We start from the raw sequence: 12,890 nt of genomic DNA on the forward strand, positions 1-12,890 counted from the left end.
ATTAATGTTTGTATATGATACACAGAGAGAAAGATATGTGTGTAATATCATGGTCACTAAATTAATGTTTGATATGATACACAGAGAGAAAGAAATGTGTGTAATATCATGGTCACTAAATTAATGTTTGTATATGATACACAGAGAGAAAGATATGTGTGTAATATCATGGTCACTAAATTAATGTTTAGATATGATACACAGAGAGAAAGAAATGTGTGTAATATCATGGTCACTAAATTAATGTTTAGATATGATACACAGAGAGAAAGAAATGTGTGTAATATCATGGTCACTAAATTAATGGTCACTAAATTAATAGATATGATACACAGAGAGAAAGAAATGTGTGTAATATCATGGTCACTAAATTAATGTTTAGATATGATACACAGAGAGAAAGAAATGTGTGTAATATCATGGTCACTAAATTAATGTTTGTATATGATACACAGAGAGAAAGAAATGTGTGTAATATCATGGTCACTAAATTAATGTTTGATATGATACACAGAGAGAAAGAAATGTGTGTAATATCATGGTCACTAAATTAATGTTTAGATATGATACACAGAGAGAAAGAAATGTGTGTAATATCATGGTCACTAAATTAATGTTTAGATATGATACACAGAGAGAAAGAAATGTGTGTAATATCATGGTCACTAAATTAATGTTTAGATATGATACACAGAGAGAAAGAAATGTGTGTAATATCATGGTCACTAAATTAATGTTTAGATATGATACACAGAGAGAAAGAAATGTGTGTAATATCATGGTCACTAAATTAATGTTTGATATGATACACAGAGAGAAAGAAATGTGTGTAATATCATGGTCACTAAATTAATGTTTGATATGATACACAGAGAGAAAGAAATGTGTGTAATATCATGGTCACTAAATTAATGTTTAGATATGATACACAGAGAGAAAGAAATGTGTGTAATATCATGGTCACTAAATTAATGTTTAGATATGATACACAGAGAGAAAGAAATGTGTGTAATATCATGGTCACTAAATTAATGTTTAGATATGATACACAGAGAGAAAGAAATGTGTGTAATATCATGGTCACTAAATTAATGTTTAGATATGATACACAGAGAGAAAGAAATGTGTGTAATATCATGGTCACTAAATTAATGTTTAGATATGATACACAGAGAGAAAGAAATGTGTGTAATATCATGGTCACTAAATTAATGTTTAGATATGATACACAGAGAGAAAGAAATGTGTGTAATATCATGGTCACTAAATTAATGTTTGTATATGATACACAGAGAGAAAGATATGTGTGTAATATCATGGTCACTAAATTAATGTTTGTATATGATACACAGAGAGAAAGAAATGTGTGTAATATCATGGTCACTAAATTAATGTTTAGATATGATACACAGAGAGAAAGAAATGTGTGTAATATCATGGTCACTAAATTAATGTTTGTATATGATACACAGAGAGAAAGAAATGTGTGTAATATCATGGTCACTAAATTAATGTTTAGATATGATACACAGAGAGAAAGAAATGTGTGTAATATCATGGTCACTAAATTAATGTTTAGATATGATACACAGAGAGAAAGATATGTGTGTAATATCATGGTCACTAAATTAATGTTTAGATATGATACACAGAGAGAAAGAAATGTGTGTAATATCATGGTCACTAAATTAATGTTTAGATATGATACACAGAGAGAAAGAAATGTGTGTAATATCATGGTCACTAAATTAATGTTTGTATATGATACACAGAGAGAAAGAAATGTGTGTAATATCATGGTCACTAAATTAATGTTTAGATATGATACACAGAGAGAAAGAAATGTGTGTAATATCATGGTCACTAAATTAATGTTTGTATATGATACACAGAGAGAAAGAAATGTGTGTAATATCATGGTCACTAAATTAATGTTTAGATATGATACACAGAGAGAAAGATATGTGTGTAATATCATGGTCACTAAATTAATGTTTAGATATGATACACAGAGAGAAAGAAATGTGTGTAATATCATGGTCACTAAATTAATGTTTAGATATGATACACAGAGAGAAAGAAATGTGTGTAATATCATGGTCACTAAATTAATGTTTGTATATGATACACAGAGAGAAAGAAATGTGTGTAATATCATGGTCACTAAATTAATGTTTAGATATGATACACAGAGAGAAAGAAATGTGTGTAATATCATGGTCACTAAATTAATGTTTAGATATGATACACAGAGAGAAAGAAATGTGTGTAATATCATGGTCACTAAATTAATGTTTGATATGATACACAGAGAGAAAGAAATGTGTGTAATATCATGGTCACTAAATTAATGTTTAGATATATGATACACAGAGAGAAAGAAATGTGTGTAATATCATGGTCACTAAATTAATGTTTAGATATGATACACAGAGAGAAAGAAATGTGTGTAATATCATGGTCACTAAATTAATGTTTAGATATGATACACAGAGAGAAAGAAATGTGTGTAATATCATGGTCACTAAATTAATGTTTAGATATGATACACAGAGAGAAAGAAATGTGTGTAATATCATGGTCACTAAATTAATGTTTAGATATGATACACAGAGAGAAAGAAATGTGTGTAATATCATGGTCACTAAATTAATGTTTGTAATATATATGTACACACAGAGAGAAGATATGTGTGTAATATCATGGTCACTAAATTAATGTTTGTATATGATACACAGAGAGAAAGAAATGTGTGTAATATCATGGTCACTAAATTAATGTTTAGATATGATACACAGAGAGAAAGAAATGTGTGTAATATCATGGTCACTAAATTAATGTTTAGATATGATACACAGAGAGAAAGAAATGTGTGTAATATCATGGTCACTAAATTAATGTTTGATATGATACACAGAGAGAAAATGTGTGTAATATCATGGTCACTAAATTAATGTTTAGATATGATACACAGAGAGAGAGAAATGGTCACTAAATTAATGTTTGTGTGTAATATCATGGTCACTAAATTAATGTTTAGATATGATACACAGAGAGAAAGAAATGTGTGTAATATCATGGTCACTAAATTAATGTTTAGATATGATACACAGAGAGAAAGAAATGTGTGTAATATCATGGTCACTAAATTAATGTTTGTATGTGGTACACAGAGAGAAAGAAATGTGTGTAATACCATGGTGACCAAATTAATGTTTAGATATGATACACAGAGAGAAAGAAATGTGTGTAATATCATGGTCACTAAATTAATGTTTGTATATGATACACAGAGAGAAAGAAATGTGTGTAATATCATGGTCACTAAATTAATGTTTAGATATGATGGTACACAGAGAGAAAGATGTGTGTGTAATATCATGGTCACTAAATTAATGTTTGGATATGATACACAGAGAGAAAGAAATGTGTGTAATATCATGGTCACTAAATTAATGTTTAGATATGATACACAGAGAGAAAGAAATGTGTGTAATATCATGGTCACTAAATTAATGTTTAGATATGATACACAGAGAGAAAGAAATGTGTGTAATATCATGGTCACTAAATTAATGTTTAGATATGATACACACTAAATGTAATATCATGGTCACTAAATTAATGTTTGTATATGATACACAGAGAGAAAAGAAATGTGTGTAATATCATGGTCACTAAATTAATGTTTAGATATGATACACAGAGAGAAAGAAATGTGTGTAATATCATGGTCACTAAATTAATGTTTGATATGATACACAGAGAGAAAGAAATGTGTGTAATATCATGGTCACTAAATTAATGTTTAGATATGATACACAGAGAGAAAGATATGTGTGTAATATCATGGTCACTAAATTAATGTTTAGATATGATACACAGAGAGAAAGAAATGTGTGTAATATCATGGTCACTAAATTAATGTTTAGATATGATACACAGAGAGAAAGAAATGTGTGTAATATCATGGTCACTAAATTAATGTTTAGATATGATACACAGAGAGAAAGAAATGTGTGTAATATCATGGTCACTAAATTAATGTTTGATATGATACACAGAGAGAAAGAAATGTGTGTAATATCATGGTCACTAAATTAATGTTTAGATATGATACACAGAGAGAAAGAAATGTGTGTAATATCATGGTCACTAAATTAATGTTTAGATATGATACACAGAGAGAAAGAAATGTGTGTAATATCATGGTCACTAAATTAATGTTTAGATATGATATACACAGAGAAAGATATGTGTGTAATATCATGGTCACTAAATTAATGTTTAGATATGATACACAGAGAGAAAGAAAATGTGTAATATCATGGTCACTAAATTAATGTTTAGATATGATACACAGAGAGAAAGATATGTGTGTAATATCATGGTCACTAAATTAATGTTTGATATGATACACAGAGAGAAAGAAATGTGTGTAATATCATGGTCACTAAATTAATGTTTAGATATGATACACAGAGAGAAAGAAATGTGTGTAATATCATGGTCACTAAATTAATGTTTAGATATGATACACAGAGAGAAAGAAATGTGTGTAATATCATGGTCACTAAATTAATGTTTAGATATGATACACAGAGAGAAAGAAATGTGTGTAATATCATGGTCACTAAATTAATGTTTGTATGATATGATACACAGAGAGAAAGAAATGTGTGTAATATCATGGTCACTAAATTAATGTTTAGATATGATACACAGAGAGAAAGAAATGTGTGTAATATCATGGTCACTAAATTAATGTTTGTATATGATACACAGAAAAAGAATGTGTGTAATATCATGGTCACTAAATTAATGTTTAGATATGATACACAGAGAGAAAGAAATGTGTGTAATATCATGGTCACTAAATTAATGTTTGTATATGATACACAGAGAGAAAGAAATGTGTGTAATATCATGGTCACTAAATTAATGTTTGATATGATACACAGAGAGAAAGAAATGTGTGTAATATCATGGTCACTAAATTAATGTTTTAGATATGATACACAGAGAGAAAGAAATGTGTGTAATATCATGGTCACTAAATTAATGTTTAGATATGATACACAGAGAGAAAGAAATGTGTGTAATATCATGGTCACTAAATTAATGTTTTGATATGATACACAGAGAGAAAGAAATGTGTGTAATATCATGGTCACTAAATTAATGTTTGTATATGATACACAGAGAGAAAGATATGTGTGTAATATCATGGTCACTAAATTAATGTTTAGATATGATACACAGAGAGAAAGAAATGTGTGTAATATCATGGTCACTAAATTAATGTTTAGATATGATACACAGAGAGAAAGAAATGTGTGTAATATCATGGTCACTAAATTAATGTTTGATATGATACACAGAGAGAAAGAAATGTGTGTAATATCATGGTCACTAAATTAATGTTTGATATGATACACAGAGAGAAAGAAATGTGTGTAATATCATGGTCACTAAATTAATGTTTGTATATGATACACAGAGAGAAAGATATGTGTGTAATATCATGGTCACTAAATTAATGTTTAGATATGATACACAGAGAGAAAGAAATGTGTGTAATATCATGGTCACTAAATTAATGTTTAGATATGATACACAGAGAGAAAGAAATGTGTGTAATATCATGGTCACTAAATTAATGTTTAGATATGATACACAGAGAGAAAGAAATGTGTGTAATATCATGGTCACTAAATTAATGTTTAGATATGATACACAGAGAGAAAGAAATGTGTGTAATATCATGGTCACTAAATTAATGTTTAGATATGATACACAGAGAGAAAGAAATGTGTGTAATATCATGGTCACTAAATTAATGTTTAGATATGATATACAGAGAGAAAGAGATATGTGTGTAATATCATGGTCACTAAATTAATGTTTGTATATGATACACAGAGAGAAAGATATGTGTGTAATATCATGGTCACTAAATTAATGTTTAGATATGATACACAGAGAGAAAGAAATGTGTGTAATATCATGGTCACTAAATTAATGTTTGTATATGATACACAGAGAGAAAGAAATGTGTGTAATATCATGGTCACTAAATTAATGTTTAGATATGATACACAGAGAGAAAGAAATGTGTGTAATATCATGGTCACTAAATTAATGTTTAGATATGATACACAGAGAGAAAGAAATGTGTGTAATATCATGGTCACTAAATTAATGTTTAGATATGATACACAGAGAGAAAGAAATTTGTGTAATATCATGGTCACTAAATTAATGTTTTGATATGATACACAGAGAGAAAGAAATGTGTGTAATATCATGGTGACTAAATTAATGTTTAGATATGATACACAGAGAGAAAGAAATGTGTGTAATATCATGGTCACTAAATTAATGTTTAGATATGATACACAGAGAGAAAGAAATGTGTGTAATATCATGGTCACTAAATTAATGTTTAGATATGATACACAGAGAGAAAGAAATGTGTGTAATATCATGGTCACTAAATTAATGTTTAGATATGATACACAGAGAGAAAGAAATGTGTGTAATATCATGGTCACTAAATTAATGTTTGTATATGATACACAGAGAGAAAGAAATGTGTGTAATATCATGGTCACTAAATTAATGTTTAGATATGATACACAGAGAGAAAGAATATGTGTGTAATATCATGGTCACTAAATTAATGTTTTGATATGATACACAGAGAGAAAGAAATGTGTGTAATATCATGGTCACTAAATTAATGTTTGTATATGATACACAGAGAGAAAGATATGTGTGTAATATCATGGTCACTAAATTAATGTTTAGATATGATACACAGAGAGAAAGAAATGTGTGTAATATCATGGTCACTAAATTAATGTTTAGATATGATACACAGAGAGAAAGATATGTGTGTAATATCATGGTCACTAAATTAATGTTTAGATATGATACACAGAGAGAAAGAAATGTGTGTAATATCATGGTCACTAAATTAATGTTTGGTATGATACACAGAGAGAAAGAAATGTGTGTAATATCATGGTCACTAAATTAATGTTTGATATGATACACAGAGAGAAAGAAATGTGTGTAATATCATGGTCACTAAATTAATGTTTAGATATGATACACAGAGAGAAAGATATGTGTGTAATATCATGGTCACTAAATTAATGTTTAGATATGATACACAGAGAGAAAGAAATGTGTGTAATATCATGGTCACTAAATTAATGTTTAGATATGATACACAGAGAGAAAGAATGTGTGTAATATCATGGTCACTAAATTAATGTTTGTATATGATACACAGAGAGAAAGATATGTGTGTAATATCATGGTCACTAAATTAATGTTTAGATATGATACACAGAGAGAAAGATATGTGTGTAATATCATGGTCACTAAATTAATGTTTAGATATGATACACAGAGAGAAAGAAATGTGTGTAATATCATGGTCACTAAATTAATGTTTGATATGATACACAGAGAGAAAGAAATGTGTGTAATATCATGGTCACTAAATTAATGTTTGATATGATACACAGAGAAAGAAATGTGTGTAATATCATGGTCACTAAATTAATGTTCAGATATGATACACAGAGAGAAAGAATGTGTGTAATATCATGGTCACTAAATTAATGTTTAGATATGATACACAGAGAGAAAGAAATGTGTGTAATATCATGGTCACTAAATTAATGTTTAGATATGATACACAGAGAGAAAGAAATGTGTGTAATATCATGGTCACTAAATTAATGTTTAGATATGATACACAGAGAGAAAGAAATGTGTGTAATATCATGGTCACTAAATTAATGTTTAGATATGATACACAGAGAGAAAGAAATGTGTGTAATATCATGGTCACTAAATTAATGTTTGTATATGATACACAGATGTGTAATATCATGGTCACTAAATTAATGTTTAGATATGATACACAGAGAGAAAGAAATGTGTGTAATATCATGGTCACTAAATTAATGTTTTGATATGATACACAGAGAGAAAGATATGTGTGTAATACCATGGTGACAAAATTAATGTTTAGATATGATACACAGAGAGAAAGAAATGTGTGTAATATCATGGTCACTAAATTAATGTTTAGATATGATACACAGAGAGAAAGAAATGTGTGTAATATCATGGTCACTAAATTAATGTTTAGATATGATACACAGAGAGAAAGAAATGTGTGTAATATCATGGTCACTAAATTAATGTTTGTATGTGATACACAGAGAGAAAGAAATGTGTGTAATATCATGGTCACTAAATTAATGTTTAGATATGATACACAGAGAGAAAGAAATGTGTGTAATATCATGGTCACTAAATTAATGTTTAGATATGATACACAGAGAGAAAGAAATGTGTGTAATATCATGGTCACTAAATTAATGTTTAGATATGATACACAGAGAGAAAGAAATGTGTGTAATATCATGGTCACTAAATTAATGTTTAGATATGATACACAGAGAGAAAGAAATGTGTGTAATATCATGGTCACTAAATTAATGTTTAGATATGATACACAGAGAGAAAGAAATGTGTGTAATATCATGGTCACTAAATTAATGTTTAGATATGATACACAGAGAAAGAAATGTGTGTAATATCATGGTCACTAAATTAATGTTTGTATATGATACACAGAGAGAAAGAAATGTGTGTAATATCATGGTCACTAAATTAATGTTTCATGGTCACTAAATTAATGTTTGATACACAGAGAGAAAGAAATGTGTGTAATATCATGGTCACTAAATTAATGTTTGATATGATACACAGAGAGAAAGAAATGTGTGTAATATCATGGTCACTAAATTAATGTTTAGATATGATACACAGAGAGAAAGAAATGTGTGTAATATCATGGTCACTAAATTAATGTTTAGATATGATACACAGAGAGAAAGAAATGTGTGTAATATCATGGTCACTAAATTAATGTTTAGATATGATACACAGAGAGAAAGAAATGTGTGTAATATCATGGTCACTAAATTAATGTTTAGATATGATACACAGAGAGAAAGATATGTGTGTAATATCATGGTCACTAAATTAATGTTTAGATATGATACACAGAGAGAAAGAAATGTGTGTAATATCATGGTCACTAAATTAATGTTTAGATATGATACACAGAGAGAAAGAAATGTGTGTAATATCATGGTCACTAAATTAATGTTTAGATATGATACACAGAGAGAAAGAAATGTGTGTAATATCATGGTCACTAAATTAATGTTTGATATGATACACAGAGAGAAAGAAATGTGTGTAATATCATGGTCACTAAATTAATGTTTGTATATGATACACAGAGAGAAAGAAATGTGTGTAATATCATGGTCACTAAATTAATGTTTAGATATGATACACAGAGAGAAAGAAATGTCTGTAATATCATGGTCACTAAATTTATGTTTAGATATGATACACAGAGAGAAAGAAATTTGTGTAATATCATGGTCACTAAATTAATGTTTTGATATGATACACAGAGAGAAAGAAATGTGTGTAATATCATGGTGACAAAATTAATGTTTAGATATGATACACAGAGAGAAAGAAATGTGTGTAATATCATGGTCACTAAATTAATGTTTAGATATGATACACAGAGAGAAAGAAATGTGTGTAATATCATGGTCACTAAATTAATGTTTAGATATGATACACAGAGAGAAAGAAATGTGTGTAATATCATGGTCACTAAATTAATGTTTAGATATGATACACACAGAGAGAAAGAAATGTGTGTAATATCATGGTCACTAAATTAATGTTTAGATATGATACACAGAGAGAAAGAAATGTGTGCAATATCATGGTCACTAAATTAATGTTTGTATGTGATACACAGAGAGAAAGAAATGTGTGTAATATCATGGTCACTAAATTAATGTTTGTATATGATACACAGAGAGAAAGAAATGTGTGTAATATCATGGTCACTAAATTAATGTTTGTATATGATACACAGAGAGAAAGAAATGTGTGTAATATCATGGTCACTAAATTAATGTTTGATATGATACACAGAGAGAAAGATATGTGTGTAATATCATGGTCACTAAATTAATGTTTAGATATGATACACAGAGAGAAAGAAATGTGTGTAATATCATGGTCACTAAATTAAATATGATACACAGAGAGAAAGATATGTGTAATATCATGTCACTAAATTAATGTTTAGATATGATACACAGAGAGAAAGAAATGTGTGTAATATCATGGTCACTAAATTAATGTTTAGATATGATACACAGAGAGAAAGATATGTGTGTAATATCATGGTCACTAAATTAATGTTTGTATATGATACACAGAGAAAAAGAATGTGTGTAATATCATGGTCACTAAATTAATGTTTAGATATGATACACAGAGAGAAAGAAATGTGTGTAATATCATGGTCACTAAATTAATGTTTGATATGATACACAGAGAGAAAGATATGTGTGTAATATCATGGTCACTAAATTAATGTTTAGATATGATACACAGAGAGAAAGAAATGTGTGTAATATCATGGTCACTAAATTAATGTTTGTATATGGTACACAGAGAGAAAGATATGTGTGTAATATCATGGTCACTAAATTAATGTTTAGATATGATACACAGAGAGAAAGAAATGTGTGTAATATCATGGTCACTAAATTAATGTTTAGATATGATACACAGAGAGAAAGAAATGTGTGTAATATCATGGTCACTAAATTAATGTTTGTGTGTAATATATGATACACAGAGAGAGAGAAAGAAATGTGTGTAATATCATGGTCACTAAATTAATGTTTAGATATGATACACAGAGAGAAAGAAATGTGTGTAATATCATGGTCACTAAATTAATGTTTAGATATGATACACAGAGAGAAAGATATGTGTGTAATATCATGGTCACTAAATTAATGTTTGTATATGATACACAGAGAGAAAGAAATGTGTGTAATATCATGGTCACTAAATTAATGTTTAGATATGATACACAGAGAGAAAGAAATGTGTGTAATATCATGGTCACTAAATTAATGTTTAGATATGATACACAGAGAGAAAGAAATGTGTGTAATATCATGGTCACTAAATTAATGTTTAGATATGATACACAGAGAGAAAGATATGTGTGTAATATCATGGTCACTAAATTAATGTTTGTATATGATACACAGAGAGAAAGAAATGTGTGTAATATCATGGTCACTAAATTAATGTTTAGATATGATACACAGAGAGAAAGAAATGTGTGTAATATCATGGTCACTAAATTAATGTTTGATATGATACACAGAGAGAAAGAAAGATATGTGTGTAATATCATGGTCACTAAATTAATGTTTAGATATGATACACAGAGAGAAAGAAATGTGTGTAATATCATGGTCACTAAATTAATGTTTAGATATGATACACAGAGAGAAAGAAATGTGTGTAATATCATGGTCACTAAATTAATGTTTGTATATGATACACAGAGAGAAAGAAATGTGTGTAATATCATGGTCACTAAATTAATGTTTAGATATGATACACAGAGAGAAAGAAATGTGTGTAATATCATGGTCACTAAATTAATGTTTAGATATGATACACAGAGAGAAAGATATGTGTGTAATATCATGGTCACTAAATTAATGTTTAGATATGATACACAGAGAGAAAGAAATGTGTGTAATATCATGGTCACTAAATTAATGTTTAGATATGATACACAGAGAGAAAGAAATGTGTGTAATATCATGGTCACTAAATTAATGTTTAGATATGATACACAGAGAGAAAGAAATGTGTGTAATATCATGGTCACTAAATTAATGTTTGGTATGATACACAGAGAGAAAGAAATGTCTGTAATATCATGGTCACTAAATTAATGTTTAGATATGATACACAGAGAGAAAGAAATGTGTGTAATATCATGGTCACTAAATTAATGTTTGTATATGATACACAGAGAGAAAGAAATGTGTGTAATATCATGGTCACTAAATTAATGTTTAGATATGATACACAGAGAGAAAGAAATGTGTGTAATATCATGGTCACTAAATTAATGTTTAGATATGATACACAGAGAGAGAAATGGATTAATGTGTGTAATATCATGGTCACTAAATTAATGTTTGTATGTGGTACACAGAGAGAAAGATATGTGTGTAATATCATGGTCACTAAATTAATGTTTAGATATGATACACAGAGAGAAAGAAATGTGTGTAATATCATGGTCACTAAATTAATGTTTAGATATGATACACAGAGAAAGAAATGTGTGTAATATCATGGTCACTAAATTAATGTTTGTATATGATACACAGAGAGATAGATGTGTGTGTAATATCATGGTCACTAAATTAATGTTTTGATATGATACACAGAGAGAAAGATATGTGTGTAATACCATGGTGACTAAATTAATGTTTAGATATGATACACAGAGAGAAAGAAATGTGTGTAATATCATGGTCACTAAATTAATGTTTGATATGATACACAGAGAGAAAGAAATGTGTGTAATATCATGGTCACTAAATTAATGTTTGTAATATATGGATTACACAGAGAGAAAGATATGTGTGTAATATCATGGTCACTAAATTAATGTTTAGATATGATACACAGAGAGAAAGAAATGTGTGTAATATCATGGTCACTAAATTAATGTATTACACAGAGAGAAAGATGTGTAATATCATGGTCACTAAATTAAGATGAGAGAGAAAGATATGTGTGTAATATCATGGTCACTAAATTAATGTTTGGTATGATACACAGAGAGAAAGAAATGTCTGTAATATCATGGTCACTAAATTAATGTTTAGATATGATACACAGAGAGAAAAAAATGTGTGCAATATCATGGTCAC

This window comes from Tachypleus tridentatus, chromosome 10 (assembly GCF_004210375.1).
Source record: "Tachypleus tridentatus isolate NWPU-2018 chromosome 10, ASM421037v1, whole genome shotgun sequence".
Classification (NCBI taxonomy): Eukaryota; Metazoa; Arthropoda; class Merostomata; order Xiphosura; family Limulidae; genus Tachypleus; species Tachypleus tridentatus.